This window comes from Aquila chrysaetos, chromosome 3, assembly GCF_900496995.4.
Source record: "Aquila chrysaetos chrysaetos chromosome 3, bAquChr1.4, whole genome shotgun sequence".
Taxonomy (NCBI): Eukaryota; Metazoa; Chordata; class Aves; order Accipitriformes; family Accipitridae; genus Aquila; species Aquila chrysaetos.
In genome coordinates this window covers 58,777,378-58,798,492 of record NC_044006.1, presented here as the reverse complement: position 1 = coordinate 58,798,492, position 21,115 = coordinate 58,777,378, and the positions used below count along the sequence as shown (strand labels likewise).

Genomic DNA, 21,115 nt, shown 5'->3' with positions numbered 1-21,115 from the left:
AGATACCGCATCTTTGTTTCTGCTTTCCGTCTCATTCCATCTCCAGCTTCCCCCTCCCCTTTTTCTCTTCTCTGCCTCTCACAGGCAATGAATGAGATGTAGCATATCACTGTATTAGCAGGGCCATTTTTTTTCCCAAACTTGCCTTAAAAATGGAATGCCGGTGAGTATGTTGTTATTCTTTCAGCTTTTTTTTTTAGCGAGAAAACTTAGTTGAGACATCCTGAAGTCATCAACATAAACCTAAGTGAGCATATGGGTGAAATGTGACTTTTGCTCCATGCTGGTCATGGGATATGGTCATAGTCTTGATTTCAGGGAGCTTTACAAGAAGTCAGTACTGAGAAAGTTTTCACTGTAGTTGGTGAAGTCCAAAAGGAACAAATAAAAAATCTCGCATCTTCCTCCCTCATGCTTGTGGACACACATTTGCATCCATTTTACAAGGGCATGTACTGATAGGGCAAGGGGAAATGGCTTTAAACTGAAAGAGGGTAGATTTAGATTAGATGTAAGGAAGAAGTTCTTCACTGTGAGGGTGGTGAGGCACTGGAACAGGTTGTCCAGAGAGGTTGTGGATGCCCCATCCCTGGAAGTGTTCAAGGCCAGGTTGGATGGGGCTTTGAGCAACCTGGTCTAGTGGAAGGTGTCCCTGCCCATGGCAGGGGGTTGGAACTAGGTGATCTCTAAGTTCCCTTCCAGCCCAAACTATTCTATGATTCTGTGATCCACAGGCTGTCCTCTGGACTTCCCTAGATGCACTGCTTTCTGTGTGCACCACTTACCCTGTAACCTGTTGTTGGGAAAGATGGTTTTGTATGTTGCATGGCAAATCTGAGCACACTCACAGGAATATACAAATATTATGTTATCTAATATTATACATTTGGTGTAATTTGGACTGGAATCAAATGAAATAGCTTTGAACCCAATTTTTACTGTACTATCATTTGATAGACTTTTGTTCATCTCAGAGTTTTTTTCTTGATTTGGAGATGAAGATAATACTGAGTTTTGGCATTGCATTTAGATGTACGATTTTTATCATTAAAAGCATAGAAAGGCTCTTAAAACACGTATGTACTCTGGTTGTGCCCCCACCTTCTTTTGGTTCTAAGTCTTATGCTCTATTTTTCTTTTTCTTGTTGTTGACCCTTTTTAGTTGTATGCCAGGATCTCAAGGTTTCCAAACTAAAGCCAGAAGCTCAGAAGGATGAACAGCTTTCAGGAAATGGTCAACAGCTCTCAGGGTGCAATTCTAAAGGTCATTTGTTATCACATCTGTTCCTGTCAAGGCGTCCTTTCTGAGGCAAAGCCCATCTGAGTGGCTGGAAACCCTGGGAGGTTCTATGGTAGGATTTTCTCTCTCATGCTGTATGATGAGACTGAAAAGAGTGCATTCATCTGTGGAGTTCTCCCAGTGTCAGGGAAAACTGTCAGAAACCGTTTCCCTCTGCCCTGTTTCACTGTGACCTTCATTTCCCAGCCACTGGCCTGACTCTAAGTGCAAAAAAACCCCCAGTTAATATTCAGATTGGTCTGATTTCCCCTGCATCTCTTGGGACAGAGTGAAACTGGAGACCATCATCTGGCAGATAAGTCCAAGATTTCTTGAATGTGGCTATGAAGAACAGGAGTCAGAGGAGAAAGGAAGAATGCTGGGGTTGAATGACCTGTTAGTTTTGCTAGCGTTGGAACTTCCCAATGCTGAAATCTGTTCATGCCATGGAAGTTAGTGAGCTGATTAGACTGGGCAAGTCATGCTACTCAGGCTTGGAGGTAGAGTCCTGCTTTGTGCTTCCCACCATTCACCCACATCACTAGGATCACCGTGCCACATTCTACTGGAAAAATGCCATAAGGATTTTGCATATAGACATGGAGTCAAGCATGCATTTTATGGCAGTAATTTACTTTAATTTTTTAAGTTAATATATTATCATTACATTACAGTCCTCTGGAAAAAAAAAAAAAGGCAGAATTTTGAATATCCTGTACCCGATCTAAAAGACTGTTATCTAGTCCAGTTTTTAAATACTCTGTGAATATAGTAAAATACCCGATTAACTTAAAAACAGTTGTTATATCAGGTAGATGATACGTGTTTTAAAATGTAAGTACATAAGAGAGTACTTGTTAACTTAATCTATTATTTACAGGACAGTGTATTAGACTAATATTATGGGCTAAAGTATCTCCTAGCACAAGCTGGTACAGCCCTGTTTAGATCTATGTAGCTGTGACAGTTATACCAGTGAACAACAGTTTTGTGTTTTTCTATATTTAATGGATAGACTACTTAAATTAACTAACCTATGATATGCCTCTGTTCATATTTTGGAAAAGAAATTGTTTATGTAATTTAAAGAAAGTGAAGATATGGTAGCTTAAAGCATAAACCATTTTTAAGCATAAATAAATTTAGACAGATACTTTACACATTCTAAGATTTCAGTTCGTTTTTAATGTCTATATTGCTCTATGAAGGCAAAAAAAATTAGGTAAAAGTGGTATTTTGTGGAAGAGGCTTTTGTCATTGTCTACAAAGAAGAGGTGTTCCAGAACTGTTCCACATTGTATTTTACATGGCAGACAGAGGATAAAAAATGGTGAATTCTGCATCTGTCACTATTCCGCATCTGTCACTCAAAGAAAATTCCCCTTTCCCATTTTGGGAAAGTTGCCTAAGGATGATGGGATATGGCTGATAACAATAATCCATATTTAGGCAACCAGAAGATTGTGACAACATTAGCTGGAGTAAGGGAATGCAGACTTAAAATAAAAACATCTGTTACGGTAACTTTAACTTACCCTATTATTCCTAGATGTTGCAGTGTCATAACTTACATTCCTGCATTGTCTTGCCATAAAAATATACATCTAGCCTTGAAATTCAGCACTAACTTTCAATTAATTTGCTTTAAACTTCGTATCATTAAATTAATGTTACTGAAGCACAGCAGTTCATCTTTGTATTGGGTTTGCGTAGCAAGGTTTTGGTAGCAGGGGGGGCTACAGGGGTGGCTTCTGTGAGAAGCTGCAAGAAGCTTCCCCTATGTCAGATAGAACCAATGCCAGCCGGCTCCAAGACGGACCTGCTGCTGGCCGAGGCCGAGCCCATCAGTGACAGTGGTAGCACCTCTGGGATAACATATTTAAGAAGGGAAAAAAAGTTGCGGCAAGCACAGAAACTGCAGCCAGAGAGAGGAGTGAGAACATGTAAGAGAAACAACCCTGCAGACACCAAGGTCAGTGAAGAAGGAGGGGGAGGAGATGCTCCAGGCACCGGAGCAGAGATTCCCCTGCAGCCTGTGGGGAAGACCACAGTGAGGCAGGCTGTCCCCCTGTGCCCATGGAGGTCCACGGTGGAGCAGATCTCCACCTGCAGCCTCGGGAGGACCCCACACTGGAGCAGGTGGGTGCCCGAAGGAGGCTGTGACCCCGTGGGAAGCCCACGCTGGAGCAGGTTTTCTGGCAGGACTTGTGACCCCATGGGGGACCCACACTGGAGCAGTTCCCGAAGAACTGCAGCCTGTGGGAAGGACTCAGGTTGGAGAAGTTGGTGGAGGACTGTCTCCCATGGGAGGGACCCCACTCTGGAGCAGGGGAAGAGTGTGAGGAGTCCTCCCCCTGAGGAGGAAGGAGCAGCAGAGACAACGTGTGATGAACTGACTGTCCCCCTGCACCGCTTGAGGGGGGAAGGTAGAGAATTCAGGAGTAAAGTAAAGCCCAGGAAGAAGGGAGGGGTGGGGGAAGGTTTTTTTAAGATTTGGTTTTATTTCTCATTACCCTACTCTGATTTGATTGCTAATAAATTAAACTAATTTCCCCAAGTTAAGTCTGTTTTGCCTGTGACAGTAACTGGTGAGTAATCTCCCTGCCCTTATCTCGATCCACAAGCCTTTCGTTATATTTTCTCTCCCCTGTCCAGCTGAGAAGGGGTAGTGATAAAGCGGCTTTGGTGGGCACCTGGCGCCCAGCCAGGGTCAACCCACCACAATCTTCAGTCACAAATAGTACAAGTAAGTGATCTTCTACTTGATAGATTGCAAAATATGTTGTATTTTATCTGATTATAAGAATAATTTGATTTGCCTCAGCATAGCTATTAAATAGTTAGAGAGATTGATTGTAGTGGTATGAAGGATTTCACTATTAATAGTTTTATGAGAGACATTCAGAATATAAACAGATTTCATGGCTGTTCTTAACTGGAATATCTGAACATATACCATTCCTTCCCTACAACCTGTGCACATCAGCTTGGCGTGGAAATTTCTGTCAAAAGAGAGAATTCTTTGATTTTCCAGTGCTTCATATCACAACATGTTGCTCTATCGCCAGCACTATAGCAATGAGGACATGGTTGCATAAATCACAGGAGACAAACGCCTAGAATAAAATGCTATAATGAACGAAAAAAGGTGTAGTACATGATGAGCCTGATGATAGATCTCAGTCAGAAGATTTCATTCTGTTAATTTCAGAGAGGATCAGTCCCATCACATGTGCTAGGAAATATTGATTAATTCTGATTCTGCCCTCTTTCTACCAGTCACTCTTCTAATTATGAGCAAGAACCGGTGCTGGTAACTTATAGCTGCTGCATAGCTTGAATTTAGGAGTGTATGCAATGTCTGTGCTTGGGCTGCCAAATCACATTGCATGTCCTCTGTTCATTCACTATGCCTGCTAGAATAACTTATTATGATACTGGACTTCCAAAGAATATATTAACTTCCTGACTCTCTATAGTAATACCATACAGCTGGTTCAAATAAACATTCCAAGCCAGTGCATTTTTCATCTTGAAAAAAATAGAAATCCCAAAGAAGTTCTGTATTTATTCAGTGCTTACTGTCATTGTCTTTGACACCGAGCACAAAATTAATAGTTTAAAAACTTGGACTTACTCTCTAGGCCTTTGCATTGATTCTCTCTTGTTCTTCATTTATTTTGTTGACCATTGCAGTCAAAAAGAGAGGAAAAACTGCTCATAGCATTAATTTTCTTGAGTTATTGCACTGTTCTGTCTCACTAAAACTTTATTGTTGTTTTTTATACTTTGAATAAAATGTGGCTGATTCTATCTGAAGCAGAATCCGTATAAAGAATTCAAGTTGCTCTTGACTTTACCTTACTATTCTGAAATTTCATTGATATTGATACAAAACCATGACTAGGTAACTAAGTTATCTGCATTAAACTTTTGCATACTATTAAAAATATATTACTTTGTTTCTTTAATGATTTCATTGTCAGTTCATTTGTTAATATTGCTTCTATCAAAAAAGCTGCTGAAACATTATCAGTGAGAACATTAGGTGAAATAATCATGTAAATAATGGATATTTTGGCTGTATAAGGGCTGAAGGTTTGGTCATATTTGATCACACAGTTTTTGTAGTTATATTATTGTAGATGCACTGAGTTTTGGCTTCAGAAAGAGTACACATGATTAAATAAAGAAAGATTTTTCTCCAAATATCACTCATCAGTAACATACTAATTCCCACCAGAGAAAATGAGATATATCACAGCGTACAGGTCTTCCATTTCTATTTCATACTGCCATTTATTAAGTAATTTCCTAATGAAAATTGTTAGATGTGCCAGGTTTCTGAATTGGATTCTTGTACTCTAAGCTGTAATTATGCAAAAACTTATGGATGGAATTATGGAAATTATGGCAAATACTGTGCATGTCCATACTTTTCTGAGTTTTGTTTTAATCCTTTGGGCTAATTATGAAGAAAAAAGTGATATTTCCAATAAGTTGTGGAAAAATCAGAGTTAGTCAAATACATATGATACCTGTTTTTAAGGAGTTTTCAAAAGCTGGACACTAGTTTTGATCTCTCATCCAATTGTGAGTGATGTAAATGGGAATGTGTCCCTGATTTCAATGGGAGCAGGAGTAGGTAATAGTTTCTCAGTGTTATATCACACATGAAGAAGGCAATTGTGTATGCAAGACTTACAATGATGTCAGATCTACATTTTTATATGTTTTGTTACAGTCTGTGAATAACTGGACCGTATGGATATAAATCTGTCTTTGATTAAGATAGATTATTCTGGTGTCCCATTATAAGATTATTTTACATAAACAGAGTTATCATTGACAAGTACAGAATCATTCTGATTTATAGTACTTTCTGAAAAATATACACATCTGTGAGAAATGCTAACTTATGGCTGGAATTAAGGGTTCTTTTTATTCTGCTTTTGCATTAAGGAAAACTATTTTGCCTGTTACTGGTTCAAATAGTCATGGAAATTTGCTTTTATCAGAGATCTATTCTTCATAATTTACAGATAAGGTAAATCAAGCCATAGTTTTACGACTGGAAGCGAGGGAGTATTGTAAAACTGCAGCATTAGGCAAAGTACCTAAGAACATTCTGAACCCCCAAATGCTATATTAAGGTCACACACGTTTTAAATTAGGAGCCTCTGTTCTCACTCGTAAATGTCTCAAACTTTCAACTTCTGATCTGAAACTTTTGGTGGTTGAATATTGTAACAGTAGCCACTGGAATTAGTAGATACTGACCCTTGTGCCATATGACAGGGTATATATAACTGTTTGTGACCCTGACCATGTTCATGTGACTGGAGCGAAGAAATTGAGGTTAGTCTCTCACTAGAGCTCCTGCACGCTAGAACTATATAATAAAGGTAAAGGTGACTGTTTTTTTTAATTAGTCTATCAATATAAAATACACTTACACAAAGAATAATATTAGATTTAAACCATTTTCTCCCCATTCACATGACATCTATCATATTGTACTCATAAGCACGAAGAAAGCAAAACAGCTCAGTCTCACTGCCTTCAAATTTGTGGTTGTTACCAGTGAATGCCTGAACCTTTATCTTTTATGTTTTCAGCTTAGATTTTTAAAAATTATTTTTGGTATTGTTTCTTTGTTGTTTTTCTTTTGTTCTTACTATCTGCAAGACATGTAACATGACAAGCACTGAGCATCTATTTATGTAGAGCATTCAAGGAAATGGAAAGTTATAAATATGTATGTCTGATGGTAATACGCAACTGTGACAAAGATATTCCTGCCTATGTTTTTTGGAGGTGACCATACAAAGATATGGTTTATTGGAATAACGGTAAAAATAACATTCTAAAAATGTACTAGTTACATAAATATTCAAAAATACAAAAATGTGTTCTTAGTCCCAGGTAGAAAAGCTCCTCTCTGAAATATTTGGAGACAGATGTCCCTGTGTCTCCCTATCCCCCAAGATTCATTTTCTGCAAAGCTCTTTTAAATGTGAGAGAGGATAGAGTTTCGCAACAGTTTATTGCTAGATTTACAATGCTGGCGACAAAGTCATTCTTAAAAAATGGAATAGACTTCTCCCAGGAATTGATCTCTGGTTGGGTTAATGGATTATATGGGCCAGACTGTGACTTACACAGTAACGCTGCTGCAAATGCATGTGAGATCCAGTCTCGTAGGAAACTGCTTCTTATTCTCTGGAATAAGAGAGGGTCATGCTTATGCCTCCACATTGATACAAAGGTAGGAAGAACAGTCAATGCATTCCTAAAGGTGCTGTAAGCCAGCAATGTCCCTACATTCGTTTGATTATGGAAAGATTGTTCCTTTTGCATTTACTCCTAACTACCTTGTGTTGTTTGAAACAACCATCATCAAGACTACTGGTCAGCACAGAGAAGGTTAATTATTTGGCTGTTTTGATATTATTGATTAGATTTTATGAAATTCTTTTTTGTTCCTTACACAGAACTTTAGCTGAAATCAGCAGGATGTAAAATTGACATTTTGTATTTGCTTATATACTATTTTAAACAACTTCCAGAAGACCTGTGCAACAGCAAAAGGCAAAAATAGTGGCTGAAATGGTTTGGTGCATTAAATTGAGTGGTTTTTTTTGTCCCTGCTGAGTACAGTAAGATTACTGTGTCCCAGAGTCTTTATCATACCACCTAACTGGTTTGCGAAACCTTGCTGCTGCAGGCAGCTTGATCTGGCTGCCCGTGATATTGGTGGCAAAACTCTTTTTTTTGTTTTGTCTTCAGCAGAAGCAGAATTGGGCTGCCTAATGCCTGCAGCATGGAAATTTGGCGGCTCCTCAGCGTCGCTCCGGGTGTACGGTGATTTTTCACTCTTCTTTGTTTCAAACTGCTGCATTGAGGGCTGCTCCACAGTAGTAAAACTAAAGCAGTGCAGAGTATGAGAAGGGCATACAAAAACTTTACAAATTCACTTTTGAAATTTAAATCCTTTACAAAAGGTTGCAAGATTACAGCTATTAATTTTGGTGTGTCTTTTTGGTCAATAATTGCTTTTGAAGTCTCTCTGGCCTTAGATCAGGGTAACTTTGTTTTGCGTTACTTGGTGACAGCCAGGTTTTGCTTACACAAAAATTGATAAATTTTTGCAAGAACGATACAAAGAAACGGTATTGCACAGATGTAGTGTGTATATATGCACATATATGTGCACACAATAGTTAGTTTCATCTCACGAGCCGGTGGTTTTGGGGCTGCGGCAGCAGGACTCACCGTGCCTCTTGGAGTCTCCACCAGCCGCCGCCATTTCCCCACCATGGCAGCCCGAGGCCTGCCCATCCACTGTGGACTGTGATGGTGGGAGGGGACTGCTGCGAGAGGCCATTGCTCGCCGTGAGGCGCTGGTGAAGAAGAGGCGGGTGAGGAAGGGGCTGTCCACCGCCGCCCCTCCCGGAGGGTCTCGGGGCAGAGGAGCCGCTGCCACGTGTTGTCCTCAGGTAGAGGCGGTACTTTGAGGAAAGAAGTGGGAGAAAACAGCCCGCGGGGCCGCAGAGCAGCTGGCCCGGAGGCAGGAGGTGGGTGTGAGGCAGGGAAGGGCAGCGGTGGAATGGGCGGCACCACATGGTGCCTGCGGAGAAGAGCGGGAAGGAGCACTGCCGCTGTGGTGGCCATTGAGGTGGCCGGGGGCCGTGGCGAGCTCCCGGGGCTGGCTGAGGGCAGGATTCCCCGGAGAGGGGTCAGGGCCTGGTGGGGTGGGTGCTGGTGGGCACTGCAGGCTGACGGGGGCGCGGTTTCCCCCGGGGGAGGCCAGTGATGGCGGCCATCAGGGTATGCTCCCAGGTGGGGAGGTCGTTGTGGCCCTGCCGCCATGTCAGGATCGGCAGTTCTCCTGGGTGTGGGGCTCAGGAGTGCGTGGGGTTCATCTGTAGCCTTTTATTAGCAAAGCAAAAGTCTGTGAAATTCAAACCTTTCGCCATCCCTCCAGCTTAAGCGGTTCTACGGGTAATTATTTTAAAAACAATTACACAAGATGTTACCTCAGGCAAATCATATAAAATTAAAAGAAAGAGTACAGTGCCATATCGTCAAATTTCACGTTGGTAGGAAGTTTTAAAATCCACAGCCTTCTGGAATTCCTGTGGTTCAGTATTTGTTCATGATACACGCCAGGGGAAAACGTACGGTAATCCCATGCAGAAATAAATGTGACTGAATCCTGTTTGCTTTCAAATAATTGCATTTATTTACATCAGTTTAACCTCCATTTAAAATGTCATGTGTATCTCAGCTATATTAATGCATGTAAAAAAACAAGCCTCTGTGGGAAGTGTTTCGAGTAAGCAATTTGTTTTGCTTGTAATTCATGGATTCTTACCTAAAGTACAAGTTATAAATAAAAATAAACTAATGGTGAGTGGTAGTTTGCTGCTGTCGTTCAAACAGTGGACAGTTGGGTAATTACAGACCATCAAAGAACTGCTGCACTGCTGATTATTATCTTTTAAGAATTCACCAGCCTTTCATCGTTCAAAAGAAACTCGCATTGAAGACTTTAAATATATGCTATTAATAAAATAAACCTATTAAGTGGTGTGATGGTTGGTATTTACAGCTCACACAGGAGAACAAGCCACCTTTCCTTTGTTGCTTTGTCTGATACAGAACACCACACTGAAATCGGTAGCCAAATCTCACTTAGCCACATGTATCTGCGTCTATACCAAAGGCTTCATTCTGCAAACGTGTAAGCAGCTTGACTAAGATGAGAAGCTTTGGAGCAGAGTTGGACTATACCTCTGGTGAAAGTTACTTGAGCGCTTGTAAGGCCAGATCATGAAAAAGTCAGAAAATCCATGTGCACAAACCTGGAGTGCAAACCTTTGAAGTGAAGAGAAAAAGTACCAATGAGGAAGATGTTGGCAATAGTTGCATCTGCTCTGAACTAGAAATGTGTATAATTTCTAACACATTTTTATAATGTATACTTATTCCATGTGTTGTTAAGATTTGTTATTTTAAAATCCGTATAATATCTTGATATGTATTTACAGAATTTAATTTTCAAAACTAAACAAGCCACTAGCCACAGAAGTATTTTTCACAGTTGCGATTCTCCATTTATTTAATATCAAAATGAACAAAACATACATTTCCATGGTAATTTTAGTAAAAAACTGGACTTAGGATGGAAACGATGTTATATATATCCCTTCTCCTCATAGAGGTAAACCAGTATTTAATACGTCCTAGGCTGTGATCTTTGTATTGACTAGAATTAACATTTGAAGCATAATATTGAAAAATGTGTTTATGCACACCATGGTGCTGGAGATAGTGAACTTTTTGTCTGTCGGGGGGAGTGGGTACAAACAGTGTAGAGCTGATTGTTATATGTTTCCATCAGAAGTACTGCAGAGCTCTTGGAGCTTGTAAGGACTTTGGATTCAACATTGCTGTGCTCATCTGCCTAAAAACCCTGTACAGATAGCAGACACATGGTCTCCAGTAAGGAGGCATCCACTACCTAAGTTGATCTATATAGTTTGTCTACCCGTTTATCTTGTGTTTATATCAGAATGCAAGAGTCAGTCCTGCATCTCTCATTCAGAATACTTACATGTGATTGGATTATTCATCTGAGTAAGATTTCCAGGATGGGGATCATAAACCTCTGTAAATAGAACACTGAAATTGTAACTAACATAAACCAAATGCTAAATATTGTACTCTTCAGTTGCTTTCATTGAGCCAAACTATAATAATCATTAAGACATGTAAAAAATATAGAGATATATGGTTTATATGAAAGGTCAGTTGCAGTCCGTGGTAATTTTTAATTCATTGAATTGTTTTCAGCAGGCGTATCTGTATGTAGCATAATATCTTGCCCGTTTTCAGCAAAACATCCCTAAATTTATCATACGTGAAAACAGAGCTGGAGGAAGAGGAAATGAACAATTTTCCAATTAATGCAATTTAAGAGAGATATGGGGGGGGTCTTTAATGACCATTGGTTGTATGAAATACAAATTATCTGTACCTACCAAGCTGCAAAAGCCTGTTGAAGATGGCAGAAATGCTGCTTTTAAAGGGTTCTGTAGTCTTGTGAGACCAGTTTTGTTATAAATCTGCATGTGTGTCATCGAACAGGATACTGTGATTTGTAAAAGACCATAAATACAATTTTTGTTGTTATTATCATCATTCATTTTGATGTGTTTTAGCTTGATGGTTTTGGTATAATATTTTAACAAGCATTAAAAAATCCTAAGCTAAAAACAAATGAAAGAATTTCAGAAAATGAGCTATTTTAAGGTTGCTTGACAATTTAATTGAGAATTTGCTGATTTTAACAGTACAATTGTGTTGATTATCTTAATTTTTTAAAAAAGATCAAAAATTTCCAGGTGCATTGACAGACTCGTGCACACCTGTTTTGGGTTTTTTTATGTGTTGTTGGGGTTTTTTTACAAACTGCAAAGAAGAAAAAGGTTAAATCTCTGAAAATCTGGAAATTAAAGCTAGTTGATGTAATGACAAGACTAGGAAGGGCTATAAGACTTAAAAATATGCTGTACATGATCATATGTTTTTCATATTTTGTATTGACACTTAGGTAGTTACTTGTGGAAATTGAGCAGATGTACAGTGTATTAACATATAGTGTGAAAAAAATGAAAACGCTGATGATACTGGAATTACTGCTTGGCTGTATGAAAAACTGAAAATGCTGGATTGTGTTCTTTTGAAAAATACATGGTTTAGCATGTAATGCAGGATGATTGGGAGTCTCTTCAGTAGCAATTGGGATGTGTTGCTGTGTGTATTAATATACCATTTTTTCTTTAAGTAGAATTTCATATATGTATAATAATTATTTGGAGGCACTCAATAATTGCAACACAAACTTGAGGAAATATAGAAAGGCTTTTATGTGATGAACAAAAAGTGAGAAAGGAGAAGGGAGAAGGAATAGTTTTAGTCCTTTCAGGCCTAGAGGGTTCCTGGGCAGGTGAACTGATGAGATTTTACATGTTGTCTGATTGCTCTTGGACTTATTATTAGGGCCCTGCATCATGGCCTCAAGGAAAAGGAGGACGACTTTGCTATTGTCAGAATACGCTGCTGTGCACAGCCTGTATTTCCTTTTCCTGGGAGGATTATACTGTGTGTGAGTGGCAGTGTTCTGTGTAGCAGTAGAGATGCCTGAATGGAAGATCCCTTCCCTCAGGGGTAGCACATCTCAGTAAATGTTCTGGTCACTTGAGCCAGGAGCATTTCGACCAAAATGTATTAAACTTCGGAGATGTGACCTCTTCTGTTCCTATTTATTAAATACTGCATGTGATTCTTTATTTAGGGGCAAGTTGTTCTCGTTTTATTCACAGTTAGTAACTTGCATGCTCGTGGAAAGGGAGAGAGATTTAGCTTGTGTATGTCTTGGAAAAAATTTGTAATATAGTCTAATAATAGTAGTTAATAATGAAGTCCCTCTGAAGTCCCTCATGGCAAGGACAATGGCAAAACAAGACTGTGGTTCCTCATAACACCCTTGCCCTGTCTTACCTTCTATGGACCAGCTTAGCTATATTAAATGTCCAAACAACAGTTTTTGTACACTGTATTCATACTTTTAAACATGTATCATGCTTTTATTTTACCTTTGATTTCCTTGACACATGATGCTATAGGGAATTAAGATAAAGTGCAGTCATCTGTCCAGTCTCCTTCCTATAGCCATATTGTATATTAAACTCTCAGGCCCCACAGTGTTCTGCAGGAGATTATCCAAGAAATGATAAATCCTCGGTAGGAGCCATCAAAGCATCATTGCCAGTTTGTAGCCGCTAAAAAGACCCTCACATCTCTTTCACTGTCACTGCATTATTGATTAGCTTGCAAAATACTGAAGCTGTATTGATTGCAAATATTTAGGGATGAAAAAGGAAACATTGTCCTCAAAGGTATTTGCAGTCCCCTCTTCTCTGTTAAAGAGACCTTTCTTCTCTTGTATTCTACCTATTATATGCTGCAGGCTGATGTGTTCATCCAAGGGTACTGGCAAGGTGGGCAAGTGGCTGCCTCACCCTGCTGGGGCCAGTAGTTACCCAAAAACCTGAAAGAGGCAAATGAAGGGGAGTGCTTAGATAAAGATTGCGTGATTGGTTTTGCACACACATGCATTTTGACAGAAATCATAGGAAGAAAACCCATTTCCTATTTGTCTACATTTTAATTAATTTGTATTTAAAAACTATCTTAACGATCCAGGCAATCTAGGCCATGAGGTCTGAAACAGTTCTGCCTAAGATAGCACATAACTGGCTGATATTCTAGTCCCATTAGACAGCATACTGCTGAAATCCCAGCGCATTCTGTCTCGATATTCATGGGTTCTCCTAATCCAGTTAGAGGAATACTCTGTGCAGCCAGGCTAAAGTACAAGACCTTAGAAAAATCTTAGCTTGTTGATCCATTCGGGTGAAGTCTGGAAAGGGACTTTGCAAATGAAGAACAGTAAAGTACAGAACAAAACAATTCCCTGCAAATTCAGCACGTTACTTCTTGCTGTCCCTTCTCCAAGAAGTCCCTGCTTAGCTTCGTTGGCACATGCAGGTGGTTTCTGCCTGGTTAGTGTACAGTTAGTTCTCTGCCTGGTACTTAAGCTGAAATCATTAACATGTGTCTTGTGTGTTACCTGAATGAAAGGCGAGTTCACGGGTTATTATTGCCCATTTTTTCTCTTTGCTCCTGCACTTCCCTGTTTCGATTACAAATCCCCCTCCAGGCACAAAGCAAGCTGGACACCTACAGTGCAGCTAAAGAGTTATTTGTTCCCTAGGTGGACACTAATGAATGACTGCAGTGCTGCCCTGAGTGAGGGGGTCCCCACTATTAAAAGTTTAATAGAAAGATCTGAGAAGCTGGGGGCCAAGAGGAGGAGGAGGGGACAGGGAGCTGTGAGTAACTCACTAAGTGCCTTCTCTGTTCCTTTGCTGTAGTGGAGATTATACCATCCATTAGGACAGGAGCAACTGGAGAGAGGTCAGTTCCCTCTGCGTTCTCCTTTTGCCTTCAGTCTCACCACAGGCTGTTGAAACTGCAAAAATATGTTGATTCCTTTCCACTGTAAAATCGCTGAAAGCAGCAGGAATATGGCCTGTCTGAAAAATGAGCTAATTCAGACTTCCTTTCACTCTTCTGATTTTTTATCCTTTTGTTTCGCTCCCACTCCTCTTTGTTCTCTTTTTTCTTCCTAATCTGTCTCTCTTTTCTTTACTCTCCATATTCTTATCTTCCTCTACCTCATACTTTTCAAGGCTTGGCACTAGGATAGGTATATTTAATTTGGGGGCTTAAAGGTTCTTTTTTTTTTTTTTTTAATTATTCTTTAAATATTCCAGCACCCACATGAATTCCTGTCTATGCTAAATGATCATAAAATTTCATGGAACAATGGAAATACACTGTCCCTTATTTCAACCAAGGTAATTAGAAACCTCCTCAATTTTTTCCTCTCCCGCTTAATTGTAGGAGAGTGAGATCTAGTTTTAGTTTTGCTTTTACTTTTTGATCTAGGCCCCATTACTGTAGCATCTGTCCATGTCTGAGACCATATGAAGAAAAGGGATTGCTTATGAGAGAGAGAGAGAGAGAGAGAGAGAGAGAGATGTATCCTTTAGTTTCTCTCTGCTGTGTATTACCAAGAATATTCTGAATATCTCTTACATAATCCTTATAAGGAACAAGACGAATCTCTTGTATACCATTCCTATTATAACTCCAAGAAAGAGGTTTTTATTGCAAGTTCAGGCCATCAACATGTTTGGTATCCTGGGGTCCTGCAGGATGCTGCTCGCATTGCAAGAGACAGCCAGGGAACAGCAATGGAAGAGGCTTCCTTGCTCCAGAGGTGTTTGAGAGAATTAGAATTCTCCCGGAGCTAACTGTAACCATAGGAATTCAAGTTTCTTTTGATGGTGGGATATCATAACCTCCCTCCATTTTGGCAACAGAGTTCTAGGATTAGAAACCTCTGCTAATCTTTTGATGGCTGGTAATAAATGTAGCTGGAGGAACTAAAATGTAACGGCTACTCTATGGTTCTTTGGACCCCCTGTGTCATCTTTCATACAGAGCTCTTCTAGAAGGCAATGCTAGAACATTTTGAGCTTGTAAATGCATCCTGAAAAGAGCACTGATACCTGAATTTGATGCCTGATCTCTTTGAAACAGTCTGATTAAGAAAAGGCCTCCAGAAGTGGTGTTGCCCATGCAACCTGTCAGGACAGGTTTCTTAAGATTGCTGTCTGGCTGAACATGTCAGATTCCTGTTTGGAAATATCTGGAGTGGATCCACAAAGCTTACCTGCGTTTTCCTTTCTCACTGCCTTGCCTTCAAACATTAGTGTTCTGGCTGAATTAGAGCATTTGGGCAGATGTAAAGCTGACCAGTGTGATCACCTGCAAAATAACTTTTAGAACTGAGGTAGATGTTTTCTGGTGGGACATGTGCTTTCCTAAGCATTGCAAGGATACAAAATCTGTGTTCTTCTAATTTTTTAACAAACAGTGCTTTTGAGTCTGCTCTAAAATTTGCCCTTCACTTTTTTTTTTAAGCTTAATTTATATAAGAAAATACTTTTATACCACGCTAGTAATCTGATTGTATTTGAAGTTAACACATGCTTTCATATTGCTCTGAATACAGTTGCTTTCCTGAACTGAGGCCTATGTTTAGAACTTAAATCTGAATCCTGGACTTCAGAAAATGCTAAAATAGGTTGCTGCTCCTGAAAACACAGGCTGGCAATTCCTCTGCTTTCCTGTGTGTTCTGTAGAGACAACATTAAAGTTCATTCGCATAAGATTCATTCTTATCTTCATGATATTCACTATTATTTTAAGAACTCTTAAGCATTCTTAATAGGTGCAGTTCAAAAAACCTGCAAGGACAGGAAATGTCTCCCTTTCTTGCCATGACAATAAGAAGTGCTTGAGAGAAATAACGCTATGTGAGAAGCATCATTATTGCTCTCCTTGGTGTTATGCTCACTTCTTATGCCAGTAAAATTTTCTTCTTTTCGCTTTTTTGAAGCAGTGTCTTAAGATTGTTTTGGGTTTTTTTTCTTTTTTTTTTCTTTTTGCGTGGAAACTATTAAACTGACTGCCATAATGGTTGTAGCCTTTTTCGTAGTCACTCAGAACAGAGAGATTTCAGGGAATTACAATGCAAAATTCCCCTTATAGTATGTCAGATGAGATCTGAAGATCGATGCTGAATGTAGCCCTGTCTATTTGGCTTGGCTTGTTGGTTTTTTTTGCCACAGCTGCAAACTATATTCCAAATTACTGATAATAACTATGGCTGTTCTATAATTTTGTTGCAAGTCACACTGAAACAGCTTCTTGTCTCTCCTGAACCTAAGTGGAACTATATATGTTGCATGATCTAGAACCAGGCACCCTATGCCATTTCCTTTTGGTAAACATGGTTATGGAGGTTGGGAGGACAGTTGACTTTTAGGTTACCCAACAGTCTGCAATTAGCAACACCCTAAGATTTCTGGATTTTCTTATCTAGCCTTCTTTTGTGTGACTTGCATTATAAGAGAAGCCAGAGCTAAGTGAACTGGAGAGGTCAGTAAAATACTATTGTTCAGTCTTGTTCTTTGCTTTTAAAGTAAATTGATCCTATTTGCAGGGATATCCTTTCAGTTATTCAGGACTAGAATCATATGTTTCGGAGGAAAACACGAGAAATCTTTGGATGGTAAGCTCTGCACTTACAGACTTCTGTTACAAAGTAAGCAATCAGAAATATATTTGGGCAGAAACTGAGCAGCTGTTCTGAATTCTTTTGTGACTATGAATTTTTGTAGTTTGGGCCAAGTTGCAACTTGGGAGCTGACAAATAGTTGACCAAAAAGGACACACAGAATAAGAAATAATATAGGTGTGTGTGCTTGTTGGATAAACGGTCCTTTCCTGTGAGAAATTGTCAAAATAGAGTAGTTAATGAAGTAATTCTGTGATATAAGTGGGAAGATTCTTTTGTTTCTGTTATATCCTACTGAACTGATTTTAGGAACAGTTCTGGGTGAATAACTAATTTTTCTGAACAGAGTATGAATATATTGTATGTTTATAAAACTCATAAACAATACCCACTTTCACCCTTTGTCCTATATTTCTCTGACATTCAGGAACCAAAGCCTGTATCTGAAGAAGGTCACAGATGTCATAGCATTGAACATGTAAGTTCATGGATCTCAAAATAACAATAAAATAATGTTGTAAAATATTTAAATATTACAAAATAAAATAATAGTTTTAAATTACATAGTATAATATTTTCACATATTAATATGTAATATATTTGTGTACAATTATGTTTTTATAAAAATATAAACCAAAATATAATCCATAATTAGTGAATCCAATAGTGGTATTTAAATTATATACACTGGATATTGGAAAAAAACTAAGCAACTCCAGATACCATCCACAAGAAACAGTGTATCAAGGAAGAGAGCTGTCCAGAAATAAAGAACAAAACACTGATAGGGAGGGCGATTAATCTGAAGTAGCAGCCCTTTCTGGTTTCTGAATGCCCTAAACAGCACTTGGCCTCTTCCTTTCTACTGAAGATACAGTCAGAAACCTTCTCCTAAGGGTAGATAGCTAATCTTTTCCATTTACAGAGTAGTGATAGATAATGTTGCTCTCTGGTATGATGGCTCACTGGTTAGTGCTTCAACAGTCAGCGAAAGTCATCCATGTTCAGATCCTTTGCTGATCTGTGGGTTTCAAGCTGAAGAGGTAACATTCGCTGTTGTATACGTTCTTATTTTCTTTTTTTACCTTGTAAGAGTTTAAATGAAAGACTCCAAGATTCAGTGAGGAAGAATGCTGAGAAGAAAGGTGCCAAGTGACTCTGTAGCCTCACCTGCAGCACTCTCACTGTCCTGACGCATTGAATAGGCAGCCTTGGATGTCTAATGCCAGGTCCTGTGTTCCTCTCAGACACCTCAAAGTTAGAGCTTGTGGTCAGTATCAGCATAGCAAAGTCCCTTTTTAGATCTAGCCTCTAGACACAGATTTTGAAAACAGTCAATTTTACATTCATTAAAACTAATGGGAATATTCATGTGTATAAAGTAAAATGTTTCAGGGCCCAAAACCCATGCCCAAATGCTCATCTAGTGGTCTATGGGTTAGGCCTTTGTTCAGACTGGAATCTTGCTGTTTCCACTAAATACCCATTTGCTTGTGCATAAAATCACAGGACTGTCTCCTTGTTGTCCTCCTACACAGAGAAAACAGAAGTGGTCTAGCCTGTGAACTGATTCTTCTGACGCTGAGAATAGCAGAGGTCTGGGTAGGAAAGCATGCCACAGTGGGCATTATGCCCCCAAAAGCAATCTTTAAAACAATTATTTTAATTACTGTTGAGGGCTTGCATATCTTGTCTTTCTCCTCCATGTTTCAAAAGATGCTGGTCGGTAAGGTACCAACGATATGCAGTAAAAAAATTGAGCAGTACTGTGATAATACTGACATTTATGTAGCTCTTTTCAAAGTATTGGAAAAACTGGAAAGGCTGAGCTGTGGACAATAAATGGTCAGCTTAAAGTTACTCACTGGGCTGAGGAATGAAGTCTTACAGCGTTGAAGAGCAAGGTATTGCACAAAATATGAGAGCTGGAGTAACATGCTCCTGCATTTACTCCTGCTGCTGAAGACTCACTCTCTGGTTTCAGGAGTGAGCTGGGACTTCTTGGTCTTGGGTGGGCAGAGACTAGGAGATAGCCAGCCATCTGCTTGGAAAGGAGTTAGCACCCGTCCTTGTGTAGTGGGTGTCATGTGCCTGCTCAACTGCAAAGGCTTTCAGCAGACAGAAGAGCCATCGGGCAGAGCTTCATGGAGCCACATGGACAAAGTGAAGCAACTGATATTGTAAGACGTCAAAGAGATTCAGACAGTATCAGTCTGTGAAAGAAAAGGGGAAAACACTTGCCTAGGCTTGGATGTGAAAACTTCGTACTTGGTGGAGCCGTAGGTACAGATTTACTGTAAGGTGATGTGGGAAGCGGATTTCGATAAAGTGGTAATAGGAACGTTAGCTTTTCTTCACTGCTGTTTTCAGTCGCTTACAAAGGTAAATACAATTTACCTACTACATACGTGTAGAGGGATGCTGCCTCCCTTGAAATTACCTTTCAAATATATTATTGGGGCGATTTTGCAACGGTATTTGGGAATTACATTTTGGCTTGCGTGTGTAATGGATGAATTAGCAACAGCCAAGAAGCAGCTGCTTTAACTCTGAGTTGTGAATTTATTCCCCAGAAAAAGAATGCCGCTGTGAACAATGATTTGGGGAATTAGTCTTTCATATTGGCTAGAAGAAAGCAAGCCGCCCTTTTCGCTGTTTTCTCGGTCCTCTTTTAGCATTTCGCGAGGCTCGTGATTTAGGCGCCGGGTTTTGTACGCGCAGTTTGGGCGCGTGGTGGCCCGCGGGTCAGCAGGACGAAGGCGGGGAGGCGGAGAGGCGCGCGGCCGGCCACGGCGCCGCGGCACATCAGTCGCGCCGCGAGGCGTGGGTTTAACGGGAGTCTCTGTGGCGCAATCGGTTAGCGCGTTCGGCTGTTAACCGAAAGGTTGGTGGTTCGAGCCCACCCAGGGACGGCTTCCCCTTTTGGCTCGCCCGCTTCCCCTGCAGCCGGCCGTCGTTTTGTGCGTGTGCGCCGGGGGAGGATGTGAGATTAGCGCCGGCGGCCGGGCAGGCGCCGCGTGTTTCTGGGCAGGGGGGCCCCCGGCGGGGAGCGCGGGGGCGGCGGCAGCTCCCTCCCGCGCTGCACCCTGCCAGCGAAGGGCTTCGCTGCTCGCGGCGCCCCTGCGCCGTGGGGTCGTGTCCCGCCCCTGCGGCCCGCGGGAGGGGTGCAGGACTCCCTCCGAGCCCCTGTCCCACAGTCCCTGCCGATCCGGGTTCCCGCAGGCCGGCTCCCCGCGTCCTCCGAGCGCTGCAGCCGGCGGGCGAGAAGCGGCTGCCTCCGCCGTGGGGCGGGCAGCCGGGCAGTGGCTGCAGCGGCCGGGTCCGTCCTGAGGCTGGCGCGGACGAGAGTCTCCGGGAGTTCCTGTACGCCGTGCTCCCGCGAGGGAAGGCGCAAAGGCAAATACCTTCCCTGAGCTGCATGATGACCGTCAGCGACGATGCCGAGCGATTAGGGTTGGTTTCGGGAGGCACCACCGCGTTTACGGCTCGCCGGTCCCCGAGCTATCCATCGCCATCGGACAAGCCGGCCTGGAGCCGGGGCGGGGGGGCGAAATGCCGCTCGCGAGAAGGATTGTTACAATTCCTGTCGTGTGCGGCTGTCGCCAGCGCGCAGTACCGCACAGGTCCGCGCCCACGCGCGGCAGTCCCGTCCCTCCCCGGTGGAGGAGGGCAGCGCCGTTTGGCTCCCCAGCCTTCACGGCCGGCGCCCGAACCGCCGGGGAGGAACGGCGCCGGGCAGGAGCGAGCCGGCCGCGGGGCTACCCCCCCGCGCCGCCGGGGCCCGGCGGGCAAGACGGCGTCCCCCCCGCGCCCGCCCGGTGCCCCCGGTGCCCCGCGGGTCCCTCTCCCGCCCGGGGCGGGCGGTGCGTGCAGGCCCGTTTCCTGCTGGCAGGCAGCGCCGCCTCTGCGGGCTCGCCCTGCCCGCACGAAGCCGCTTTGCATAAATGAATGTTAAAAGCAATTACGTTGGGAGCTTCGCCTAAACGTATCAATTAGAAGTTGGCACCTTCGCCGTGCCTGAGCCCCTGAGCCGGTTCCAGCGAGCGTTGCGGTCG

The 21,115-nt window shown here is 41.6% G+C and overlaps 1 non-coding gene across 1 annotated transcript; it reads left to right on the top strand.

The window, feature by feature from the left end:
* Positions 1-19,898: 19,898 nt before the first annotated feature.
* Positions 19,899-19,972, top strand: TRNAN-GUU. Its single transcript has one exon. It is a non-coding gene; the product is annotated as a tRNA-Asn (tRNA).
* The last annotated feature ends 1,143 nt before the right edge of the window (positions 19,973-21,115 follow it).